The sequence below is a fragment of the Erinaceus europaeus genome, chromosome 5 (assembly GCF_950295315.1).
Source record: "Erinaceus europaeus chromosome 5, mEriEur2.1, whole genome shotgun sequence".
Lineage (NCBI taxonomy): Eukaryota > Metazoa > Chordata > Mammalia > Eulipotyphla > Erinaceidae > Erinaceus > Erinaceus europaeus.
Genome location: NC_080166.1, coordinates 115,051,203 through 115,076,920, shown reverse-complemented (window position 1 = coordinate 115,076,920; position 25,718 = coordinate 115,051,203). Strand labels below are relative to the sequence as shown.

At 41.2% G+C, this 25,718-nt stretch overlaps 1 protein-coding gene and 1 long non-coding RNA gene across 3 annotated transcripts in view; one reads left to right on the top strand and one right to left on the bottom strand.

Annotated features, from left to right (window-relative positions):
- LOC132538640 (uncharacterized) overlaps positions 1–25,718 on the top strand; it is a 915,711-nt gene that overhangs the window by 680,557 nt on the left and 209,436 nt on the right. The gene's annotated exons all lie outside the window — the stretch shown is intronic.
- The window catches only part of STARD13 (StAR related lipid transfer domain containing 13), a 576,918-nt gene that overhangs the window by 474,333 nt on the left and 76,867 nt on the right, over positions 1–25,718 (bottom strand). The gene's annotated exons all lie outside the window — the stretch shown is intronic.

Sequence of the window (25,718 nt, the reverse complement as noted above, 5' to 3'; positions counted from 1 at the left end):
GGAGCTGAATAGTGTACAATTGTGGCAGCAGAGGTACCAACCAAACTCTATGGTACCCCACTGCCAGAGACCCTGCTATCAAGTTCAGACTGTCCCACAGTTAGGAAAGTGAGTTTGACCTCACAGCAGAGTTTCTACTTTCAGAAAACAGCCTGGAAAGAGAAGGGATCCTTTACTCTCTTGCCCAACTGAAGATTCTATTTAAGGGACATCAGGCATCATAATGCTACATCACTTCTTAAAAACTCCTCCCCTCTGCCCGCAACTGCATATAAAGCAGAACCCAGCACCACCTGCAGACTAACAACAGAAAACAAGACAGATGAGTAAAACTTGGAAATTCCTTCTTCTTCTAGCGTTTGCCCTTCTTCCATAGCCAGTCAACAGCATCAGGTTGAGCCTGATGTAAAGTTTCGAGACCTCCTTTGAATCTGGAGAGGTGGCAGTCGTTGACTATGTGGGTCATAGTCTGTCTGGAGCTGCAGGGGCAGTTCGGGTCGTCTCTGGCTCCCCAGCGATGGAACACAGCGGCACACCAGCCATGGCCTGTTCGATAGCGATTGAGGAGGACCCAATCATAACGTGCTAGGTCAAAGCCGGGTTGATGCCTGCAGGGGTCTGTGAGGTGTTTGTTCTTTACCTCAGCTGACTGCCAAGTCTGTTTCCAAGAGACTGGAACAGAGAAGTTCAGTGTAGGCGTAGGAGACCAGATGGGATGATGAGACATCAAGCGTTGGACAGGGTGGGTGAAGATATCCGCGTATATTGGCAGGTCCGGTCGAGCATAGACGTGGGAAATGAACTTAGATGATGCCGCATCCTGACGAATATCTGGCGGGGCGATGTTGCTAAGAACTGGCAGCCATGGAACCGGGGTGGAATGGATGGTTCCAGAAATTATCCTCATGGAGGAATATAATTTGGAATCGACCAAGTGGACATGGGGGCTACGGAACCATGCTGGGGCACAGTATTCTGCAGTGGAATAGCATAATGCCAGAGATGATGATCGTAGTGTGGAAGCGCTCGCGCCCCATGAGGAGCTGGCCAGTCTTGCAATGATGTTATTCCTCGCGCCCACCTTTGCTGCAGTTTTTATGAGATGTTCGTGAAATGACAGAGTGTGATCGAGAGTAACGCCAAGATAGACTGGCTGGGCTTCATGCCGGATTCTCGTATCGTCAAGCTGCACATTAAGCTCATGCGAGGCCGAGGCATGGTGTAGATGGAAAACAGATGATACCATTTTTGCAGTGCTAGGGATTAGTCACCGTTTTTTACAGTAATCAGATATCAGAGACATGTCTTTCGTGAGTGTTTCCTCGAGGATGTTGAACTTGGATGCCTGAGTTGCACAGCAGATGTCATCGGCATAGATGAACTTCCTTGAAGAAGTTTCTGGGAGGTCACTGATGTAAATATTAAATAGCGTAGGAGCCAGAACAGAGCCCTGGGGGAGGCCATCTGGGAAATGGAGATTTCCCAGTCTCCATCTGCTAGACTGGGAAATCAAAATGGCCAGGTACTTAATGATGCATATCCAGAAGAGAAAGAATTTAGGAGTTACATTATCAGGAAATTTGAAGAAATATAAAGCTCTCACTTTAATGTGGAGAAATGGACTAAGAAAGAAATCCAAGAATTCAAAGAATCACTGGACAGGAAAATGGAAAACATGAAAATAGAGATACAGGATGTGAAGGACATTTTGAATGTATTCTAGTCTCAAATAGAAAGTGAAGGAAGTAGAATTACCCATGTAGAAGAGAAAATATCAGAAAATAGAGGACAAAATGACCATACTCTCTGACTTCAAAGTAGGAGAAAAAATGTTTAGGGAAGTTGAGGCACTCCTCAAGGAATTGAAGACTCCATTGAAAAAAAAAAAAAAGGAAATATCAGAACTATAGGAGTCTCAGAAGGAAAGGAGGGAAAGATGGGAACAGAAAGCATAATCAAACAAGTAGTAGCAGACATTTTTCCAATCTGGGGTATGATAAGGATATAGATGTTCAGGTAGCAGAGAAAACTCCCAAGTTCCTAAAACCAAATAGGCCCACACCAAGACAAATCATTGTGAATTAATCAAAAGTCAAGGACAAAGTAAAAAAAAAAATTCTAAGCTGCCAGGGAAAAGAAGAAAGTGAAGTGCTATGTCCAAGGTTTTAAAAGACAAAAGCTGCCAACCACATATACTTTATCTTGTAAAAACTGTCATTCAAACATAAAGAAGCAATCAAAGCAGTACCATGTATGCAAAAACTAAAGGAATTTTCCAGTACCAGATCTGCCTTGCAAGAGGTACTGAATGGAGTGCCACAAAGAAAGAAACAAGGGCCACTTAATTCTCAACAAGGTGACATACAGTACAGCAGATTCAGAAATACGAGTCAATAGAAATATTAAAGAACTTTAAAGTCTGAAAAAGAAGGAAGAAATGGAATGAAGATGTTCAAGTAAAGAATGGTAAGACAGGAGTTGGGTGGTAGCCACAGAGGGTTCAGCTCAGTGGCACAAAGTCCAAGGACCGGCATAAAGATCCTGGTTTGAGCCCCTGGCTCCCCACCTGCAAGGGGAGTCACTTCACAAAAAGGTTGATACATTTTTTTTCCATTTTATTCAATAGAACAAGAGAGAAATTGAGAGGGTGAGGAGATAGGGAGAGAGAAAGACACCTCCAGTCTTGCTTCACTGTTAAGTGTCCTTACTTCTAGTGGAGAGTGGGGGTAGGGAGGCTTGAATCCAGATCCTTGTGTGAGCCCTTAAGCATAGTACTTAGTACTGTGTGTGCTTAACTGGGTGAGCCACCATCTAGCCCCACATGTCAAATTTTAAATATCTTTCTTAGATGTATTTATATATATTTTTATGTATAATACTTTTATGTATAACATACTTGCATAGTCTGTCTTGTTAAATGTCACTTTCTAGTACTTTTTAATCTTCCTTACTTTTGATTGTTTTTTCTTCTCATACTTTCTATGATATATAATAATGATGTGTAGATCTTTAATTTGGTGTTTGTGTTCAAGTACTCTTGTTGCTACATTCAATTAACTCTTGTATGTTACATTTAAAAAATATATTTTATTATTGCATAGAGACAGAGAGAAATTGAGAAGGGAGGGGGAGATAAAGAGGGAGAGACAGAGAGGCACCTGCAGCCCTGCTTCACCACCCGTGAGGCAGGTAGGTACCAGGGGTTTGAACCTAGGTTCTTATGCATTGTTATGTGTGTGCTTAACCAGGTGTGCCACTCCCTGGCTCCACTACTGGCTGTTTTTGCTCAGATGTGCAATATAAAGAAGTGAGACACATGAATTTGTTTAAAAAAAAAAAGTAGAATTGTTGCTAAGACTTTGTAAAAACTATGGTGGTTTTTACCTCCTGCTGCCTCCACTGCTGCTTCTTCACCCACCCCTGTTTTGATAGACACATGTCTGAATTCTCCTGTAGCCTCCAAAACCACTTCTTCGGCCACTTGTCCAGAAGCTCCCACTTCGATGACTCCTCCTACCGCTACACACTTATCTGAGCAAGTCCACACATTTCCGGTCAGTGTTGCCCCCAATAGACAAAAACCTCAGGCCTGGTATCCATATTCCGCCACAGACCTGAAGGAACTACGCCAGGCTATCAAAGATGACGGTGTTCATGCCCCATGGACCAGGTCCATTTTACAAGGCCTGCTTCAGAACCTTAATACCCCCCAATATTGGAGAGATGTGACTCGTGCTACGCTCCCAGGCCCACTCTTCCTGCAATGGGAGGCATTCTTTCACGACGAATGTTTACAACAATCGCAGAAAAATATTCAAAATCAGCCAGAGGGTAATTTTGATGCATTGTTTGGAACAGGACAATTAGAAACAGGGATTCAACAGGCGGAAGCCAAGTTTCCAGCGGGGTATTTTGATCAAGTACGCCTGTGTGCATTAAAAGCATGGGAGCGATTAACACCACCCATGGGAGCAGCCTCAGCCCCCATTCTCTCCCTGCAACAAGAACCTGATGAATCCCTCGCTAAATTCATTGCCAGGGTCCAGTCGAGTTTGGAAAGGAAGATTTATAATCCTGACGCTCGTTTTCTCCTCCTGCGATCCATAATCTGGGATGGAATGCTTCCACATTTTCGACAGGCCTGTATCACTCTTAAAAACGAACACCCAGATACTTGGATTCTAGCTACACAGGATCTCAGATCAAGCTCTTTTCAAGGACCTATGTTACAGGCCTATGCAGCTACCTTACATAAGCAAAAAGGAGCTTGCTTTCAGTGCGGTCGCCAAGGGCATTGGCGTAACCAATGTCCAGAAAATAGACCGCGACCCCGCCTCCAGTCAGGGCGACCCCACCTCCAGTCAGGGCAACCCCGCCTCCAGACAGGGAATCAGAGACCACGAATGCCTTGTCCCAGATGCCAGAAAGGATTTCACTGGAGGAGAGATTGTTGGTCAAGGTTCCATAGGAACGGCACGCCTCTGCCAAATGTAAACAGGGATTTAAACTAGGTATGGGGCTTCCCTTAGCCCCGCCCCCAAGAGGGAAGGAAGCAGGTCGCCCGCTTGGTGCTGTGCCCTTCTTCCACAAACAGAAGCCCAGCTTGGGACCCAATCCATCGCTATACCCACCATGCCAAGTAACAATAACAGAGGGTGAGCAGAAGGAGGAACCCGCGGTATGTGGGAACTTCCAGCATAGAAATAACCGGCTGGAGCAAGAGAACAGCTCGAATTCGGAGCCTGAGATTTTATGGACCACCCCTGTTTTAGAAAGGGGTCACCCAACTATGACAGTAAAGATTGTTAATATTCCTTTTAAGTGTTTGATTGACATGGGAGCAGATAAGACAATATTAAGACAAGCAGAGGTCCCCCAGAGTTGGGAACTCCTCCCAGGACCACGCTTACATGGTGTTGGAGGATTGACTCAGGCATTCCGCACACGAGATTCCCTTGTGTGGGAAGATTCAGAAGGGACTACCGGATGCTTTCAGCCTTTAATAGCTGATATAAGCACCAATTTATTGGGAAGAGACTTGCTGGAATCTTTAGATGTAGTGATATCCTCAGACACCTCTGCAGGACACCACACTCACTCCTGTGAGACTGCTAGACCCAACCAGCACCCCCAGTACTAACTGCTACTGTTCGTAACAGAACTCCCCGTTTAGATTGGCTTTCTAATGAGCCTGTCTGGGTGGAACAGTGGCCTTTGCCTAGGGAGAAGCTAGAAATTTTTAAAAAACTCGTCCAAGAGCAGTTATCTTTGGGACACATTCGTCATTCTCGGAGCCCACGGAATACTCCAGTCTTTGTAATTAAAAAGCGCTCAGGAAAATGGCGCCTCCTCCAAGATCTTCGTGCAGTTAATAAAACCATGCAGGTTTGGGGCTCCCCCCAAAGGGGTTTGCCTCTTGCTTCCGCAATTCCCACAGGAATTCCAATCATAGCTATTGATATACAGGATTGTTTTTTCTCTATTCCCTTACACCCACAAGATTGTAAACGTTTTGCTTTCTCTGTTCCTTCTATTAATAATGCCAGCCCTGCCGATAGATTTGAATGGGTGGTACTGTCCCAGAGCATGGCTAATAGTACTACTATTTGTCAAGAGGTTGTTAAATCTGCCCTTTTTCCATATATTCATAAGGGCCTTAAGGTTTTTCATTATATGGATGACGTGTTAATATGGGGAGAATTAGATACAGATCTCTCCGCCCTACGTGATTTTCTAATCCCTGCCTTAAAGAGAAGTGGACTTAATGTAGCTCCTGAGAAGATACAGCTAATCCCTCCAATATCTTTCTTAGGCTCAGAGATTTCCCTAACGCAGATTCGTCCTTTAAAACCTTGTGTTACTTTTCCTTCTAATCTCACTCTTGCTTCTTTACAAAGTTTTCTTGGAAATTTGAATTGGCTTAGGCAGTATCTTTATCTGCCTACGAGCTGCCTGCAACCACTGTTCGATCTGTTAAAAGGAAACAAACAGCCCTCCTCAAAGCGTATGTTAACCCCCGAAGCCTCCTTGCCTCTGGAAAAAGTTAACCAGGCTCTCCAGGACATGCACCTCGTTCGGTTCTCCCCCTCCTCTCCAGTAAATCTTCTAATCTTTAACTCCACCCCCACGGTAGTGGGGGCATTGTGGCAGAAACATGGCGTTCTCGAATGGCTTCATACGCCAGTAGGTGGAGCTCCAAGACTCCTTATCGAGATTGATGCCTTAGCATTTATGGTTCGCCAAGGAAGAAACAGATCGGTTCAGGTCTTAGGAAGGGAACCAGATTCAATCATTCTTCCCTTTTCTCTCACTGATACAGAATGGCTCATACGCCACCATTCTCGTTTTGCCATAAGTTTAATGGGTTTTCCAGGACAATTAGATAATCATTTTCGCTCTAATAATTTGATAGCTTCTTTACCTCTGTTGCCTCTACTAGTACCTAAACTTTTCTCTCGAGATCCCATCCCCTCTGCTCCTACAGTGTTCACTGATGGTGGAAAAAAGGGAGCTGCTGCCCTTATATATTATCCAGACCAGCAGTGCCCCGGGCCTCTCTTTGCTGGGCTTCCTGATGATTCCCCTCAGTGCAGGGAGCTTTGTGCTGTTTTCCTTGCATTGGAAGCTGTGCCAGAGTCCTTCAACCTTTTTTCTGACAGTGTGTGTGCTGTTGGCTTGCTTCCATGGCTTGCTCGATCTTGTGTGGGAGTTGATGACAGCCCACTTTCTCCTCTTTTAATTCAGGTTGCCTCTATGCTCTGTTCTCGAACCCATCCACTGTGTGTTCAGCACCTGCGTTCCCGCGGCCCTATTCCTGGTCCCCTGTCCGAAGGGAATGCTGCAGCTGACCGCCTTGCCTCCACAGGAATTCTCCTGGCCTCTGTCTCTAATCCTGCTGACTTTCATTCCCTAGCCCATGTTGATCTTAGGGGTCTTCGAGCTCGATTTCCTGATATTCCTCTGCCACAGTTGAGGCGTATTCTTGCTACATGTTCCTCCTGTGCAGGTCTGGTCAGGACACCTGCTATTCAGACTCTGGGGGTTAATCCTCGGGGCTTGGAGGCCAATGCTCTTTGGCAGGTTGATGTTGCCCACATACCTAACTTTGGCGAACAAAGGTGTGTGTTCATCTCAATTGATGCCTTCTCTAGGTTTGTGTGGGCTGCAGCTCAGACTGGAGAAAACTCAAAAAAGCTTATGGGCCATGTGCTCTCCTGTTTTGCTGTGGTGGGCTTACCTCTTCAACTTAAGAGTGATGGTGGACCTGCTTTTGCCAGCGAACAATTTAGGGATTTTTGTTCCCTCTGGAACATTGCTCATACTACGGACATTCCGTGTAGTCCACGGGGACAAGGCATTGTTGAGAGGGCCCATCAAACTCTTAAGGCTCAGTTGAATAGAGAGGAAGGGGAAATGTGCCCCCCTAATGTCCAGCTGGCAAAGGCCTTAACTACATTAGGTCTCTTTGGTATTTGAAAAAACTCAGACCAACCTCCTATAATTCTTCATTGGCAAACACCACCCACCCTCCCAGCTATTAAAGTCAAGTGGAAAGACCCACTTGATGGAATTTGGAAAGGACCTGACCCCCTGTTGACTATGGGGAGGGGTTTTGCATGTATTTTTCCACGGAATTACTCCAGGCCTGTTTGGGTTCCTGCCCGCCATGTTCGGCGGTGCCCACATGATGGCGCTGATGTCCCTGAAGAACAAGAAGCACTGCAGGAAGACTGGCTGCGGGAGGACTGGCTGCAGGATGCACCCCAGGATCCATAATTCAGCACAGCAGAATCAAAAAAAAAAATCTGATTCATAGAACTCTTCCCCCCCCCTGAATGAATGCCTTATGCTCTGACTGGCCAGCTGTGTTTTGTGAGTGAGTGAGTGAGTGAAAAAAAAAATTGAGTGAGTTGAGTGACCAAAATTTTTGTATGACCCATTGTGCTCAGAGTACTCTGAAAGTTAATTGACTTTATATAAAACGGCTGGACGCAGCCATGGTTTCTGGAGACGTCCAGAAACAGTCCAAAAATTGTTCAGTCCCCCTTTAGATTTCTTTTTTAAGTCTTGATATCAATATGAAATGTTTAGTCTTAAACTGTAAGTAAAGATGGTTCAACTATGACAGTAGATCTAAATTCACATTTGAGATGATATATCTTATTTACAAGTTTTTCTCCTCCTGTGTGTTATAAACTATATGTTTAATATGTGTGTTTCAAGTTTGGTAAACATTAACTTAACAGTTAAATTGTAACTTCGAAGCTACATTTTTACGAGAAGAGGTAAAATCAATTCATTTAAGTAACTGAGTGTTTAAGGTAAAACTCTAAATATTCAATGTGACAATTCATCATCTCCTAAGTTAAAATACAAATTCTCTATACAGGACATTTTTGGAGGGCCCCCCAAAATGTCCTGTAAGCTATCTTGTGGAAATTAATCCACAACAAATTTGGCATCAATCCGATATTGTAAATGTACCAAAAAAAAAATTGTCACTAAAATGTGTTAACTTTAGTAGCCTGAGTTTGCTTAAAAACCCAATGTAAAAATAGTTAAGAATCAATATATGTGACTTAAATTCGGTATGAAAACTTTGCTATATAAAGACTGCTACATGAGGTCACGTAAGATGACCTTTACACAAAATTATAAAGATACCTAAACCAGTTATAATCATTGAGTTATCAATTGTAGTAAACTTCTAATTTGTTACAAAGTTTTTTCATAAGTAATTGACTACAGCTATGACAAGCCTTCGCATAAAGAAGCTTCTGCTCATATAGAATCCCCAGAAATCCATCTTGGACCCCTGACCTCTGACATCACCCACAATTACAGCCATCCCCCGAAACCCATGATGTGACCTGACATGATCTGGAGAACCTGATTCACAGACTCCAAAGGACAAGACTTTCCTACTGCCTTTCTCTCAACCATCGGTGTCTGCTCTTCCTGCTTCTGTTTCACCCACCATGTTTTGGCGGTTCCAGGTCACTCTCTACAGAGAAGAAAAGTTCCAGTGGCCGTCCTCCTCCATCAAGATAGACGTGTGGCATTTATTTCCTGGCCAATTGACATTGGACTGATGTGTCTATAGAACTTGCTGGACACTCCTTTTATACTGCTGGACTTCTTGAAGAATGACTGTAGCACTTCATAGAACTTTCCGCCAGCTGACTTGGGATTTTGCAATGCCAGATCACCCCTCTAGCCCCTCAGCTTATCAGGACCCCACTCCTCCACCCATCAGGCTCACTCTGTCTCTTGCTACTCTTACTTATCCCTCCCTGTCTTATGCTAGTTCTTTTTGAAGACACTTACACACTATCATTCTGCTTTCTTCCCAACAGGTTTCTGTTCACCCCTACACTGCTATTCCCCTGACAGAGATGAAGCCTTTTACAGACATTGACCCAGTTATATATGACCATTAAGTAAGAGGAAGATGTTGGGAATATTGTGAGGATATGGTTGAGCTTGGAAGGGCTTGAGCCTGAGGGGTGTGTCAATCCTGTTAGTCTCTCTCTCCACGGAGAGGTTGAGCAAGGAGGGACAGTAGAACCCCAAAAAAGGTGTGCCTCTTATCAGTCTCCCTGCCTCACAAAGTGCCCCGTACTCCTGATACTATGGCAAATAGTTAAAAAGAAAGGGGGAGATGTTGGCTAGTATATCACCTCCCCCTGGCTTCTGCTTAACCATATGCCTATATAGGGATTTACTAATCCAAAGCTTTGGTCTATTTACATAAATCACTTTTACATAAAGCACTCTAGGGCATTGGTGGTTCAGTGATAGGATTCTCGCCTGCTCCACCCCCTCGTCACACCCTGAGCCCTTCTTTGTCACACCCTGATTTTCACCAGTCACTTTTCTCTCCACCCTCTCTATATCACATCCTGTTTCCACCCTACTTGGAGAGTATAAAAACAGCTGCTCTTCTGATTAAAGACACTTGGAAATTGCTTTCCGGCTCCAAGAGTTCCAGAGTGTATCTCCTGCGGAAGTTGGTGCAGCACGAGTTCCTGATCCCTCTCCCACACAGCAGCCTAGATCAGCTCCAGTTGAGTTCTCTCCAACCCAGAGAGCACTAGCTCGGGAAGAAGTACCCTCAGGCTATCCTGGCAGAAGAGAAAGAATGAAATACATGACGTAGAAAAGGATAAAATCACTAAATAAAAGGAGAATGGTTGAACAATGGGAAGAATCCATGGCACCGCCTTTATTATCTCAGAAAACGTAAAACACATGATTTCACCCATGATCTAGGTTTTGCTAGGCAAGCTGTTGCAAAGGATAGGAGATTGGGTATTTGCATAGAAGTGACTGATACATATTTATATCACAAATCTGCATCAATGTGTAACGCACATACATACATAGACACACTATATTTATGTAAGAGCTAACTAATAAAAAGTTGGCTGCCTAGCACACTAAGTGTGACACATTCCAAAGTGAAACATAAGGATGAACTTACTCCTTATGCTACACTTTCTACTCCTTACACCCCATACTACTCCTTATACTACTGCACATCCCACTTGAGATCTAAAACTCTCCTCCAGACCAGCCTCCATGACTACTTCAGCTTTGCTTCCGACTGCCTTTGTCCATGTATCTTCCCAGTAATCTCCCATGTATACCTCCACCTCTTTTTCTCTGGACGCCTTGTTCATCTGCTCTTCTTCCAGGATACTAAGATATTGCCTACATCTTCCCGTTTCTGCTTTTTCACATCAAGACCCTGCCACCCCTCAAGCCACAGGAGCCTCCACACACCTGTGAGCCCAACTACCAAAAGGTTTTATGGGAAAACAAGAAGAAGCGACAAGCCCATGTGGCCACTAGAGGCATCGCCCAAAGTTTTTATGGGAAAACAGCGACAAGCCCACGTGGCCGCTAGAGGCATGGCCGAAAGGTTTTATGGGAAAACAGCGACAAGCCCACGTGGCCGCTAGAGGCAGAGGACACAGCGTCTCAGCACCTGGTCTGCTCAGCGCACCTGCCTACAGGACTATTTCCCTGGGCTCTGACTCACAAGTACTCAGTTTTGTGTGTGCCAAGCAAAAGGGAGCTCTGAAATACAGAGGTTGTCAGCAAGGCTGAAGGTAGTTTCTCGGGAGAACTGAGCACCCCGCAGCTGACACTTGAGGATGAGTCTAAAACGGGATGCAGGCTTTACTTGACCCCACATGTTGGGCTGTTTCTATGTTGTATCTAAAAATAATACAAAGCCAGTGTGTTAAACAGGGGGCTGCTTCTATCCTGTAAAAGTTAATATAATAACAATAGTAATAACAGGGTTTTTGACTTTGGAATGTTTTCTGCCAGAGGCCTTTCTTTTCATGTGCAGAGTCTGACCAAGATCACACTGCCAGACGCAAAATATGAACTGATTTTACAAAATTGCAAAAAATACAAAAAGTGAACGCCTTAAATGACTAAGAGGCGCTGCTAGGCGGCCAACGCCGTGTCTTCCTTCGGTTCTACTAGGAGCGGCTGCTATTTGCCGGCTTGCTCGCCGGCGGGCTGCGGTGGGTGCGGCAGAGACACAGCTGGGAGCCAAGTCCAAGTCCGCTCAGGGGCCCCCGGAGGCCGGGTCCTCCCGCGCCGGCCGCGCCCAGCAGCCGTTGACACCGTTCCGGAGTCAAGAGAAAAAAAACTGGGCTCGGCATTTTTACCTCAGACAGACCTCACTATCTTTCCACAGACATTTCCAGAAACCTGGCTCACAGCTGGAACTCCAACCTCTATGGGCGGAGGAGTTATTAAAAAATAATAATAAATTAACTTAAAAAAAGAAAACCACCACACACCAAACCTACTACGCCACCATTTCCGGCTTGCGAGGGGAACAAATATGCAAACATGGAGAAGGACACGCTCGTCAACTACCCCTACGTCCTCAAGTTGCGCAAGCGCACGGCGAAGACCCCGCCCTCTCCTGCTCCCGCCAAGGCAATGCGCGCGCACTAGAAACCACGCCCCCCCTGGCACCGCCCGGGGCTTCCGCCCCGAGACCGATCGGTCGGCCTCCGGTTCCGGTTCTAGCCCCGCCTCCACGCGGGAAAGCTCCAGCAGCGCCAATATCCGGGATAGGCAGTTCGCGCCAGCGCGTATTTCCGGCGTCAGGCGGAAAGGTAAGGATCCGGTGACGCCTCTCCCCGTTTACTTCGCCGCCGGGGCTCCCGCTCTTGATGCTGCAGCGCCATCTGGTGTTGAGTCTCCGGGCCGCCAGAGGAGGCGGCGCGCGCGCCTTTCTCTCGGGGAACCTTCCAGAGAAACCGCGGCCGCGACTTCCCTTTCTCTCGCCGCCGGAACCCCGCGCGAACTTCCAAGCAGAAGCGTCTGCGCCGAGGCGTTGTGTTTACCCAAGATGGGTAACTAAATCGTTCTAGCTCCAGTTTTAAGCCCAGAAAAACAAGCACACAAAAGCTCCGGTCATGTTGTTTGTTTGTTTTCTCCTCGTTCGTCCCAGGCCCTTCTTGATCCCGTCCCCTTTCTAGCCTGGTGGGGGGCTGGCACTGACAACAAGGTTGAACTCCGCCCCCCCCCCCCCCCCCGCAAACTGCTTTTTGTTTTCACCTATGAAAATGTTGGGGGAGAAATTGTTTTGTTTTTGCTCAGTTAACACTGAAAACGTGCACGTACGTGTTTGTGATTTGTCGAGTAGCGGGGAGCTTTGTGGGTGCTTTGCTTTAAAACAGGTAAAAGATTTTGCAGACAGGTTGGCCTTAGAAACACGCAGACTTGTTTATATAGCGCCTCTCTCCCTCCCCCTCTCCCCCCTTTTTTTTAATAATCAGGAAAGAAAAAAAAAACGAAACAGCGAGAGAACTCATGTTGTTCGTGAGTTCCTTCTTAAAAATGTAGCTTTCCCTGGGAGTTTGCAGACTTGTCTGTATTAGCTAGCTGACGCGACTGTTTGCAGTGACTTATTGGAAAGGGCGCACTTTCTTTCCTTCTTTCTCTCTTTCTTTCTTTTTTCTTTCTTTCTTTTTGTACTCTTCAGGGTGCATAGTAAACAAAGTGTCCCATATTCCCATACAATCTCCGCTGGGCTGCCAGGCTGCGGCTGGACTCATTCCGATATCAGGATTTGCTCTTTGCTATTGCTGGCGGGGTAATGGTGACAGGAAAACTGGGGAAATTAGTAAATGCTTTGATCCCACCGCTGGAAAGTAATAAACTAAGCCACAGAACAAAGGAGATTATACATAAACGACAGTTTACAGGTTGAAGCAATTAGCGCATGTAATTGTGTTCTGTAGATGACTATGCAATTGTGGCGTTTGGCACAACCAATATTTGATATACTCCGTAGTGACTTCTCTCCTTCACACTTGCTGTTAACTGTCTTCCCCTTCTCTATCTCTGTCCCATCTAACAATGACAACAATAACAACAACAATAATAACTACAACAACAATTTAAAAAAGGGCAACAAAAGGAAAAATAAATAAATGTTTTAAATTTTTTTAAATCAAGTGATTAAGGACAACGTTGTTTCAGCAGATATTCTGAATTTACCCTGTGCTAGACTCCACAGGTCTAAGTTCTTTTGTGTCTGCCCCAGTGCCCTAGAGTCTCTGAATTCTCTGCTAAGCCCACCCTACCCCCACCGCGCCATTTAAAAAGAACAGGATGCTTTCATTCATAAAGGATGGTCAGCTCTCATAAAAATGTTTCACTGAATCTTTTCTGCAGCCCTTTTTTAAGTTCTGTCAAATCCTGGCAAGGCCTCTGCCTTTATTGACTGGCATAGTGAATAAAGTGCACTGAACACTGTAATTTTTATCTTTGCTCCTAATTGACGTGCAGATATTAGGAAGATTTATGTTATGATTGAAATTACTCCTAAAACTGACTAAAAGTATAGAACATTTGCTCTGATGTAAGTGGTATTACGATTAAAAATGACGGTTATACTCTTGTAAATTAATGGATTAAAGAAAGACAAAAAATGGAATCGCTGCTTTTGTAATGATTTGTAAGGGTTTCTGTTAAAAGCAATTTTAATAATGTAACTGAAATGATTAAAGAATTGAGTTATTTGTGAACTTCCAGCAATGAACTCATACTGTTTAAAATATAATTTGTGATGACATTACACCGGTTTAAGAAGATTGTGCCATATATGTTTTTATAAAATGAGATTAACCACATGTGCTTTTCTTTCTGTACAGTTTAGATCCAGCCACTAGACTAGTTTTTGGTGTGTGTGTGTGTGTGTGTGTGTGTGTGTGTGTGTGTGTGTGTGTGTGTTTAATGTCAGATGCAGAGTTTCCTAGATCAGTCGTGTTCTAAAGCAAAGCGATGAATTATAAGAATCATGCTTAGGGAAAAATGCAAAACTCATTTTCTTGTACTTAAGATGTTGAATGAATCCAATTTCGTAGGCTCATTTTTACTGACAGAGGCTTCTTAGTAGTAACTTACAGAATGAATTATTCAGGCTTGATAAATTTGGTATTTATAGACTAAAGTTATTTATTGCATTACCACAAGTAACTAAGGACTATAGTTCAGTATTCTATTGAGTTGTGTGGTGCCACCAATTTTTGGCAACTTCGCTAACTTTTGCTCTGTGAATGCGTGCAAGCAGTTGCAATTACCATAAGTTTCAGTAACCATCAGATTCAATATCATTCCTTTCTAACCAAGTCACTCATGTGGAAATCAGAATATAAGAACCGAAAGCAACAAAATTGATCAGTGTAATAACTTAATGTTTCTAGTTATCTGATGGCCTTGTGTATAGTATATTTAATGAATCTGTCATTTAAATTATTTACCAGAAAATAATCTCGGTGATTACAAAAACTTAAGTTTTCTTTACTTATTTCTTTTTTTCTTTCTTTCTTCCTTTCTTTCTTTTTTTCCTCTCTCTGTGCCAACAAATTAGAGACTTGAAAATGTTTGGGGGGCTGGGGGGCTGGGCGGTGGCACAGTGGGTTAAGCGCGGGCTTAAGGATCCCGGTTCCAGCCCCCGGCTCCCCACCTGCGGGAGGGTCGCTTCATAGGTGGTGAAGCAGGCCTGCAGGTGTCTGTCTTTCTCTCCCCGTCTGTTTTCCCCTCTCTCGATTTCTTTCTGTCCTATCCAACAACAACAGCAATAACAATAATGGCAATAACGAGGGCAACAAAAATGGGGAAAATACCTCCAAGAGCTGTGGATTCCTAGTGTAGGCACCCAAGCCCCAGCAATACCCGTGGAGGCAAAAAAAAAAAAAAAAAGAAAAAGGTTTTGAAGTTCAAATAAACGCAATGTGAAATTCAGTTATTCCTTAATTTTGAAAGGATTTTAAAAATAAAAATAGTAAATTTAGGGCGGAGGGTAGACAGACTCTCATGCCTGAGGCTCCAAAGTCCCAGGTTCAGTCCCCCTACCACCATAAGCCAGAGCTGAACAGTGCTCTGGTTAAAAAAATTTTTTTTAAATTGCAAACAGACTATCATGCCTGAGGTTCCCCAAATAGTAAATTTAGAGATGAGAAATATTAGATTATTTCGAAGTATCATGTATTTGGTGTAGTGGAACATACTTGTATCCTATCAAAAAATCACATGTTGAAGCTCTTGCCAATCATGTGATAGAACAAAATTTTCTTACTTGTTTCTACAGCTACGCTAAGTTAGCCTCACCTCCCCTCCCTTTTTTGCTCTTTTCTTTCTTTTTAAAAATTTCCCCCTGGTTTCCTCTCAGTTTCTCTCTTTGGTACAGGCACTGAGCCTCAGTGATAGCCCTGGTGTCAATTAAAAAAAAAAAAAAAAAGAGGGACAACGTACTAAGTACAAGGACCCGCATAAGGACAAGGGTTTGAGCTCCCACTCTCCATCTGCAGGGAGGACACTTCATAAGTGGCAAAGCTGGTCTGCAGGTGTCTCTCTTCCCATCTCCACCTCCTCTCTCAATTTCTCTCTGTCCTATCGAATAAAGTGGGAAAATTTGCTGCCAGGAACAATGAATTCATAGTGCCTGTATCGAACGCCAGAGATAATCCTGGAGTCAAAAAAAAGTTGTGTGTGTGTTAGATTATGATTATGCAAAAAACAAAAAACCTTTCATCTTCAAAAAGAAGAGAGGCTTAGATCTTCCCTTTTCCTATAGAACCTAGGGTGGCAAAAAAACATGAGAAATGCCGCAGAATGTGGAAGGAATGAACACACTCCGCCTTGTAAGCCATAAATAAACTATGGGACCCTTTCAAGCATCAGGAAATTGCAAATTAAAAATGAACAGGTCATGGCAACAACATTCCAGAGTAATAACTATTTTGGTGCCTCAGACATGAAAATGTCTCCAGCATCTAAATATATATATATATATATATATATATATATATATATATATATATATATATTTTTTTTTTTTTTTTTTCGCCACCAGGATTATCACTGAGTTTCCACCAATTCCACCATTCCCAGTGACTTTTTTTCTTCCTACTTTTTGATGGGGGGTGAGAGAGAGGGAAAGAGATCTGCAGCACTGTTCCACTGCTCCTGAAACCTCCCCACACAGGTAGGTCCAGGAGCATAAACCCAAGATGTCACACAATCTAATTTATTTACTCTATTGGGTGTATTAGCACCTAGATCCTATTTGAAAGTTCTTAAGACTGATGGTTTGGTTGATGGTGAAAGGTGCTAGTACCTATCTTGGGTAAATGTGGAAATGTACCCTGTGACAACAAAAATCCTGCAAATCTTTGTACTTTGTTTACTTACTTATTTATTTTTTTACCAGAGCACTGCTCGGCTCTGGCTCATGGTGGTGCAGGAGATTGAACCTAGGACTTTGGAGTGTCAGGCCTGAGATTCTCTTTACATAGCCATTAAGCTATCGACCCCTGCTGCAAATAATTTTCTCAATAAGGTAACGGAAAAAAATAGGTTCTTAAAATATCTCATCATCCTCCTTTAAATTTACAATCTGAATTTCAGAATTAGTAACATGATAAAAAATTTATCTTTTTGTTAAGCTTTGCTTGGACTGAAAAAAATCTGCAGGCACATAAAAGCAGAAGCTTTTAAAATAAAGTCCTACATAATTAAGTACTACCATGTGTTTGGCTACTTATTTGTTTCTATTTTGTAACCTGATAATAACTAAGCAGACTTAAATTCTTTGTACTAGTTGGATATTTTAAAAATTATTTTTACAAACACACCCATCCAAAGAGATCTGTATGTACTTATGTTCATAGCAGCACAGTTTGTAACAGTCAACACCTGGAACACCTGGAAGCAACCTAAGTATCCAACAACAGATGAATGGCTGAGAAAGTTGTGAAATATAAAAACAATATAGAATACTACTCAGCTATTAAAAATGAAGTTACCTTCTTCACCTCATATTGGATATAGCTTGAAGGAATTATGTTAAGTCATATAAGCTAGGGAAAGAAAAAAAAAGTATGGCATGATCTCACTCATGGGCAGAACTTAAAACAACAAAAGAAAGGGGAAGTACAAAGTAAAACTTGGGCCACTTTGGTGTATTGCACTAATGCAAAGGATTCTGGGTAAAAAGAACAGAGAGAGTGTTGCAGGGAGGGGAAGGTTTTCAGGTCCTGGTTCATGACGAAGGAAAGGAACCTGATCTGGGGGTGAGAGTGTTTTGCAGACACCTATCATGAGGAGATCAGAAATTGTACCATATGCCAACAATGGTACTGTAAGCCATTAGCCTTCCAATAAAAAATATTTCAGTATAGGCATTAATACACTTTAGAAAAGTGTTTAAGATACCACTGTTGCCAGCAATAAAAAAGGGATCTTGTAATTCTTTATTTCCTTAATCTTTTTTCAGTTTTAGTTTATTAAAAAACAAGCTTGTGAAGTTACTCATTCGAATAAATCTGGAAGCCTTCTGCTTTGTGGTGTGGAATTTTCTAACAATTGTTGGGAATGAAGTTGAACTCTTAAATGATGTTAGTCTGAAGAAGAAAAAACACAAGGCCTATGTGATTTATTCTAAAGTTAAAATTCTTTGCAAAGGATCTGAACTTTTTTTTTTTTGGCTATAATGATAATCTTCTTGGATGTTTATTTCATTCATCTATTTCAAATTGAAGACTTTTTCCCATAACAAACTATGTATTCCCTGTGATTATTGCTGATTTTTAATTGCATTACTAGAAATATATCTTTTGTTATATTCATTTTTTAAATTCCTTTGAGAGAGATTATAAATGTGTTTTGCAAATTGAATTTGAGAAATCTATACCAATGTACCTGACTAAAATTCTTTGCTGCCTTTACCACTGTATCAAGTTTAATACCATGAATAGCCAGGAAACTTCACACTGCTTTCATTTTAAATCCTCCTAAATTAGTCGCTTTTCAGATCTACTTGCTAATCCCCTGAAATCCAAAGACATCAAGTATCATATTTAATGCTTTATTGTATAAGTGCAAAGATAATTTTCAGCATTTAGTCGTGTAATTCCAAAGGTGTCATCATTTAGCAGTAACTCCACCATTATTGTACTATATAATGTGACTAATACCCTGTCATTTCTTTCTACTTAAACCACATTGACAAATCAGAGTGCATTTGTCTTTAGGTTTCTGTCAGCCTGAAAGAACTGGTCATCTCTTTGGACTTTAGTAGCTTAATATTTCACTTGAATTAAAAAAAAAAATTCATAACTCAGGTAAAATTTCCATTGCTGTGTGAGTATTTTTTTACTTTTTACATTGTTATCTTGTATTTTTTTTAATGTATTTACTTATGAGAAAGTGGGAAACAGCATCATTCAGGCATGTGGAGTGCCAGAGGTTCAACTTGGGACCTCACGCTTGAAAGTCCAACTCTTTATCTGCTATGCTACCTCCTAGACTTCATGATTGTATTCTTGAAAGTTATTTGGTTATACATTTCACTTAAATGTTTTCTTTTTCTGATGTACTCTAGAGCCAGAGTAAACTCTGAGTTTAATATATAAGTGCCAATTTCAAAGATAATAATATCGAAATTCTGAAAATCAAAACTTTATCTCAGCTGTTTTCTAACTTAAAAATACTTTATTGGATAGGGACAGAGAAACCAAGAGGGAAGGGGAAGATGTATTTCCATGATGGTCTACGTGAATCTATGCCCATGCAAAACTTTTTTTTTTTTGCCTCCAGGGTTATTACTGGGGCTCGGTATCTGCACTATGAATCTAATGCTCTTGGAGGCTGTTTTTGTTGCCCTTGTTGTTTGTTGTTGTTGTTATTGTTGTTGCATAGGGAAGAGAGAAATCTAGAGAGGAGGGGAAGACAGAGAGATGGAGAGAAAGACAGACACCTACAGACCTACTTCACTGCCTGTGAACCGACTTCCCTGCAGGTGAGGAGCCGGGGTCTCCAACTGCGTTTCTTACACCAGTCCTGGCACTTCGTGCCATGTGCGCTTAACCCGCTGCGCTACCACCCGGCCCCCAAATTATTTCTTTGTTGCTTAGTAATTCCTTTCCTGATGTCTAGGGCAAGGCACCACTAAACTTAAATGTGCCAGAAAATTGACCCATTTCCTTGTTTGGGCGCCACTGCAGTGAATTTTAACAACTCAAAATCTCTAAACCATGTTAAGACATAACGAAAGGTTATTTTGACATATGATACATGATGAACGCTGAAGACATTATGCTAAATAAAATTGCCCCCAAACAAGAAGTACTGTAGTACCTAGAGAGGTCAGAGTTATCCATAGATGTTGTCTGTATAGGTGGGAAGTGGAATGGTTATTTCCAGGCATTAGGAGAGGGATTTAGTGTTTAGGATTTAATGGGAGCATAATTTCAGTTTTGGAAAATAAGGTTTTGAAAATGGGTGGTAGTTGTACACTAATGTTAATAAACTTAGTGCTACTAACTATACTAACTATACACTTGAAATAGTTAAAGTAGTCAATTTTGTTATTTATATTTTGACACAATTTAAAAAAATAATATTTGAGGGGCCAAAAGATGTCTCATTGTATAAAGTACCATGTCTTACTATATGTGAAACATAGGGTTTGATGCCCATGGATGGGAACCCTATGATAACTGTGCACTCAACCCTCCCCCCCAATAAATTTGGGCTGGGAACCCAGCACAGCAATTGTGTGAGCATGAAGACATTAGTTAATGTCTTCATTAATGGATTAATTTTCTGACACTGCATTGAAAAAGTTATTTGGAAAACTCAAAAATGCAACAGTAAATAACTGAAAAGATTCACATGTTAAATAAGTTCCCTGTTTTATCAATACAGAAACTGATACCACACGAATAAAATAAATATAATTTGTTGATGTGGCAGAGCTGGAGCTCCTGATCCTAATAAACCAGACTATTCCTATTATCTCTGTTAACCTGCCTTTCTTTTTGGTGATAGTTGACGTTTTAATACCTATCCTTAAAAGACAATAGGGATTACTAATCCTTCATAGATAGTAGCAAAAACTAGTGAACTAGTTTTTGGTACTGTTTTACTTATAGCTTGGTAATATTTCTAGACATGTTGACATAATTTGACAGCTGAAATAAGGTGTTTTGACATATGTTGACTTAGTGAAAGGGCCAGATGTTAAATGTATGCAAGGACTAGTTACCTGATGCTGTTTATCCCGTTAATGCATCAGTAAATCAGATGTCAAAAACCTGGCAAGATTCGTGGTGAGGAGTGACCATAGTACATATGAGCATAATCTGTGGAGTCTAGCCCCTGGGTTCCTCCCCTGTGGGACTTCCTCCTCTCCCACATTATCTTTGGTAAACCTGTTCTGACTACACAGACTCTTCTAATGTTACAGAAGTAATGTTTTGCAATTCTATTTGGTCAATTCGCTTATCTTTTTAGATATTTCCTTTGTAGTAAATAATCTCACACCAGAATCTTGATCTGGTTGTTATCTGTCAGCAGTGGAATTATGTAAATCCTTCAGACCTAGGAGCCAGGTGTTATGTGAATTGCTTTAATATACTATTTTAAAAAACTTTTATTTATAAAAAGGAAACACCGACAAAAAAAACAACAACACAGGATAAAAAGGGTATAACTCCACACAGTTTCCACCACCAGAACTCCGTATCCCATCCCCTCCCCTGAGAGCTTTCCTATTTTTAATCCTAATTTCAGTGCTCTAAAATAGGCAGGATGGAGACTTCCGGAAAGTGTGGCCATGGAGTAACAGTAACTAGATCAGGCTCTTCCCCAAAACAACAAGTGTCTATAACTATCAAACTTAACAAAATTCACCAACTACTGCTGACACATCTGCAGAAACATCACAGCCTCTGGTGGGTGCTCACACACATGGTTAAGGTGAGAAGAGGTGTGAGACTGAAGCCAAACAAAGAATTTAGAGCTGCAGCAGAACACGGTGCCATTTTCCCTCTACACATAGCAATAGTCAAAGGTAATACACAGTGCTGGCTTTGAGAGAAGGGACTTTATGATCTTTTAACCTATGACCTCTAGGCATTAGCTTACTGAATTATAGGGAAGGAAACAACAGAAAAGCAGGGAGCAGGTGGGGAGATAGTATAATGTTTATGCAAACTGACTTTCATAACTGAGGCTCAAAGGTCCAAGGTTCAGTCCCCAACAACACCACCATAAGCCAAAGCTGAGCAATGCCTGGTAAATAAATATTTTAAAAATCTTTAAAGAAACAAAAAAAGCAGGGAGCATTTGTGACCAAAAGAAGTCTGGTCTGTTGCCAAAACATAAAAGTAATTTGCAAAATCTGGTGGAAGATAACCAATAAAGTGAGCCCCACTTCTATGAACACAGCTGCAATCGAGGTTGGTTTCAAACATACGGAGAAATCATATATATGCACAAACAATTCAAGGAAAGAAAAAATAGCTAACCCCAGTCCCCACCCCTTTACCACACAACATATAAACAAAGCAAATCCCAGAAACCACAAAATAACACCATCTATTGGCCAGCAATAACCAGCACAGTAAAGGTGTAAATGGAAGAACTGTAGAAACAAACTGCCAAACAGGCCAAACCAGGCAGATAGAAATTAAACAAGGATTTCAAGAAAATATAGACATAGAGGGACTATCAGAGAAAGACTACAGAAATCTCATTATGACAACTCTCCAAGAATTTAAGCATAGTATGGACAATCATATTCAACAGTTGAAAGAATATTTCATGAAGGAGTCAGGAAACATAAAAGAAGAGCTTCACAGAGAGTTCACTAAGAAACTAGAAAACATGAAAGAAGAACTTCAGAGTTCAGTAAGCAGTTAGGAAGCATGAAAGAAAAACTTGAAACAATTTCAGGGAGTGAGAGACACTTTGATTGCAGTTCAAGCTCAGGTAGAAGGTTTAGGAAGAGCTTCACCTGTTCATGAATTAGAAAAAATATCATTAAAATGGCAATTCTCTTCAAAGCAATCTATAGATTCAGTGCATTCCCTATTAACATCCCAATGACATATTTCAAGGAAATTGAACAGTTTATTCAAAAATTCATGTGGAACTACAAAAAAGCTTGAATAGTCAAAAAGCACTCCTGAGGAAAAGAAAGCAAAATGGAGGCATCACATCTGAGGTATTTCTAATCATGACTATTTCTAATGCCAAATTTTCATAAAAATCTGTCTAAACTGTTGTTTCTCAAACTTTAATACACTGTATTAGTTTACCTGAGTATATGTTAAAATCTGATTTTGATTCAGTAAGTCTGTACTGTAGCTTGAGATTTTGCATTTCTGACATTTTCCCAGATGCTGCCAATGTTAAAAAGTAAGTTTCTAGAACCCAGTTTCATAATATGAATATTTTGTCAATATATATAACTGTTAAGCACTGGAAATCTACTAGTCTAAACTAAGATGTGGTACATGGGTAAAATGCACACACAATTTTGAATTTAATGTAAAATGTCTCATACTTTTTATATTGACAAAGTTAAAATAATACTTTGAATATATTGGATTTAGTACAATGTATTCATAAAATCTGTACCCATATTTTTCACCTGTTCTGACAACTTACATTTACCTATATGACTTACATTATATTAACATTGGACACATCACTAAATGATCCTTCAGATTCTTTCCATACACTGTTTTCTACTTTTTTTTTTTTTTGAGACAGAGACCCTAATACCAAAGCTTCCATCAATGCAGTGGGGGTCATGGATGGCAGAGTAGAACACTATCCAATCCATGTGAGAAGTGAGTTTTCTTTTCCTTTTTTTCTCTTCTCCCTTCTCTCTCTCTCTCTCTCTCTCTCTCTTGTCAGAGAACTTCTCTGTTCAGGCTTATGGTGGTGCTGGGGATTGAACCTAAGACTTTGGAGCCTCAGGTATGAAAATCTCTTTGCATATTAATTATGATATCTCTCCAGCCCTGTAACTTACTTTCAAGAGCTAGCTAGGCCACCCTCTCTAGTTTCCCTTGTGTTCTCACCTCATATCATCTCTCCTACTCTTCTGATTCCTGGCCTTCTTTACCATTTAGCATATGTTGCTTTGTGTTATTTCCTCCATTCTCCTGTCTTATCAGCAAGTTCCTGAAATTTCTCTTTACGGTATGATTATACCTTGTTCTTTATTAACAATCCCTTACTCTATTACCTACTTTCTAATAAGCTCTGTTTGATTCCTACTGAATAAATTTTGAGCCCCAAAAGTCTGCTGTAACTTTGTATGCATCAAAGTGCTAGCACAATGCATTTTTAAAAGGAAGGTGTAGGTATAGACCAGCCAGCCAACCTCAGCGTACTATGTTCTAGCGCTGCTTGACCAGCTGTCCTGCTGCTAAGGGAATTCTCATAACTGTAATAGAAGTCTAATCAAAACATAATTAGGAAGGCAAACTACTATAAAAAGCCATCATATAATACATTCCAACAAGAGATTTGGGAATTATCTGCATCGCTGACTTCCTCCTTTAGCATAATTAAAAGTTGACTGCAAGAGAATTGCTTAAAAGAAGGTGATTGCTTCTCTTTCAGTACCATTGCCATGGTTGGAATGAGAAACTTGAGGAGGAGGCCCTTGGCTAGAAATAAGTGGTACTCTCCAAATGTTTTGTCAAATAAGATTTAGGAAGTATTCATTTATCTTCAATTTTAGGTCTAGGATTGCTTCCTAGTATTAAATGCCCCTCCTGGCATATCTTTGTTCATTCATTGATTCTTCATTTACTTACTTGTTTTCCCCTACAGTTAACTTATGGATTCACTCCTTCAACAATTTATTGAGTGCTTACAATAAAGCCACATGTTCATGGCCCCAGGATTCAGTCCAAGCACTCCAGTGGATATACATTTACATCTTCTTAAAAGGGAGTTCCTAGACCATTCTCTTACCTATTAGTTTCTGAACTATATATGGTAATTCCTCTTACTTTTCTCTCTTTTTTTTAAAATGAGAGACACCACAGTACTACTGCACCATCCATGGAGCTTCCACAGTGCCATTTATGATACTTTCATGTTGTACAGGTGTTTGAACCCTGGACCTCACACAGGGTGTGATGATTATCACCCTTACCCCAATGATTATTACCTATTAGGGGGATTAATGGTTTATAGTAAATACAGTTGTTGATACAGGTGTAAAATTTCTCAGTTTTTTATAAAACACTCTTAGCCTCAGCCTAGGTCCTCCACCATCATGCACCAGGACCTAAAAGCCCCCAGTCCTTTACTTTGGTGCAATATACCAAACCCAGTCCAAGTTCTACTTGGTATTTCCTCTTTCTGTTCATGAGTGGGATCATCCTCATTTATATGTCAATGCCATTGTGTACTTGGAAACAATTTAAGTCCTCAAAGCATTTTGAAGGGCATCAAGTGTATCTAGTCTTGAAGATGCTTTGACAAGTTAAATTATTTTTTTTCTCCAGTCTTACTTAAAAAAAGTTGTTGACCCATGTATAACATAGCAATATTATATTAAAAGTCTCTCAAAATTTAACATGTGATTTTTATCGTTTAATATAGTTTGGAATTTTGTGTTCATTTCATTTTTATGACATGTCTAACTCCTACTGGTGGCATCTTCATTCTTTTTAAAAATCATTCTGGGGGGTGGTTAGTGGTATACAGTATAGTTGTTTACACATGGTTGTAATTTCTCAGCTTCCTGTGATAGATATCTGTAAAATACTGTCACCCTTAGAGGTCCATTTCCACCATCAGGTAGCATCCTCTTTCAAGAGTTTGTCTATGTGTTCTTGCCTCATTAAGGTGTTCTCGCCTCCCTGTAGGGTGAAGACTGATGTATTAATAAAAATGTACATTTTTAGTAGCTCTGTACTGTCATTCACATGTTTCCATCTTCCCTGGATTCCAGGTGGGAATATCCAACCAATATTGGATTTGTGTAGTTCTATTGCTGATATTTTCTCAAAGAAAATAACTGTTGAAACTTTGGTATTTTTTACTTCAGGTACAGAGAAGGAGAGGGAAAGAAAGAGGAGACTCTATAGCACAAGAAGTTCCCCTAATACTGTGTAATTCTCATGTGGTTCCAGGACTCAAATTCATGCTATACACATGGCAAGGCATACATCCTATGAGATGGGTTATTTTTACACCTGTTTTTAATATTAAAAAGGATGTATTGCCAGTTTGAAATTTATTTTTATTAGATTTTTTATCATTCATTTATTTACTTATTTGATAGGGACAGAGATAAATCAAGAGGGGAGAGGGAAATAGAGGGGAGAGAGGAGAGACATCTGTAATACTGTTTCACCACT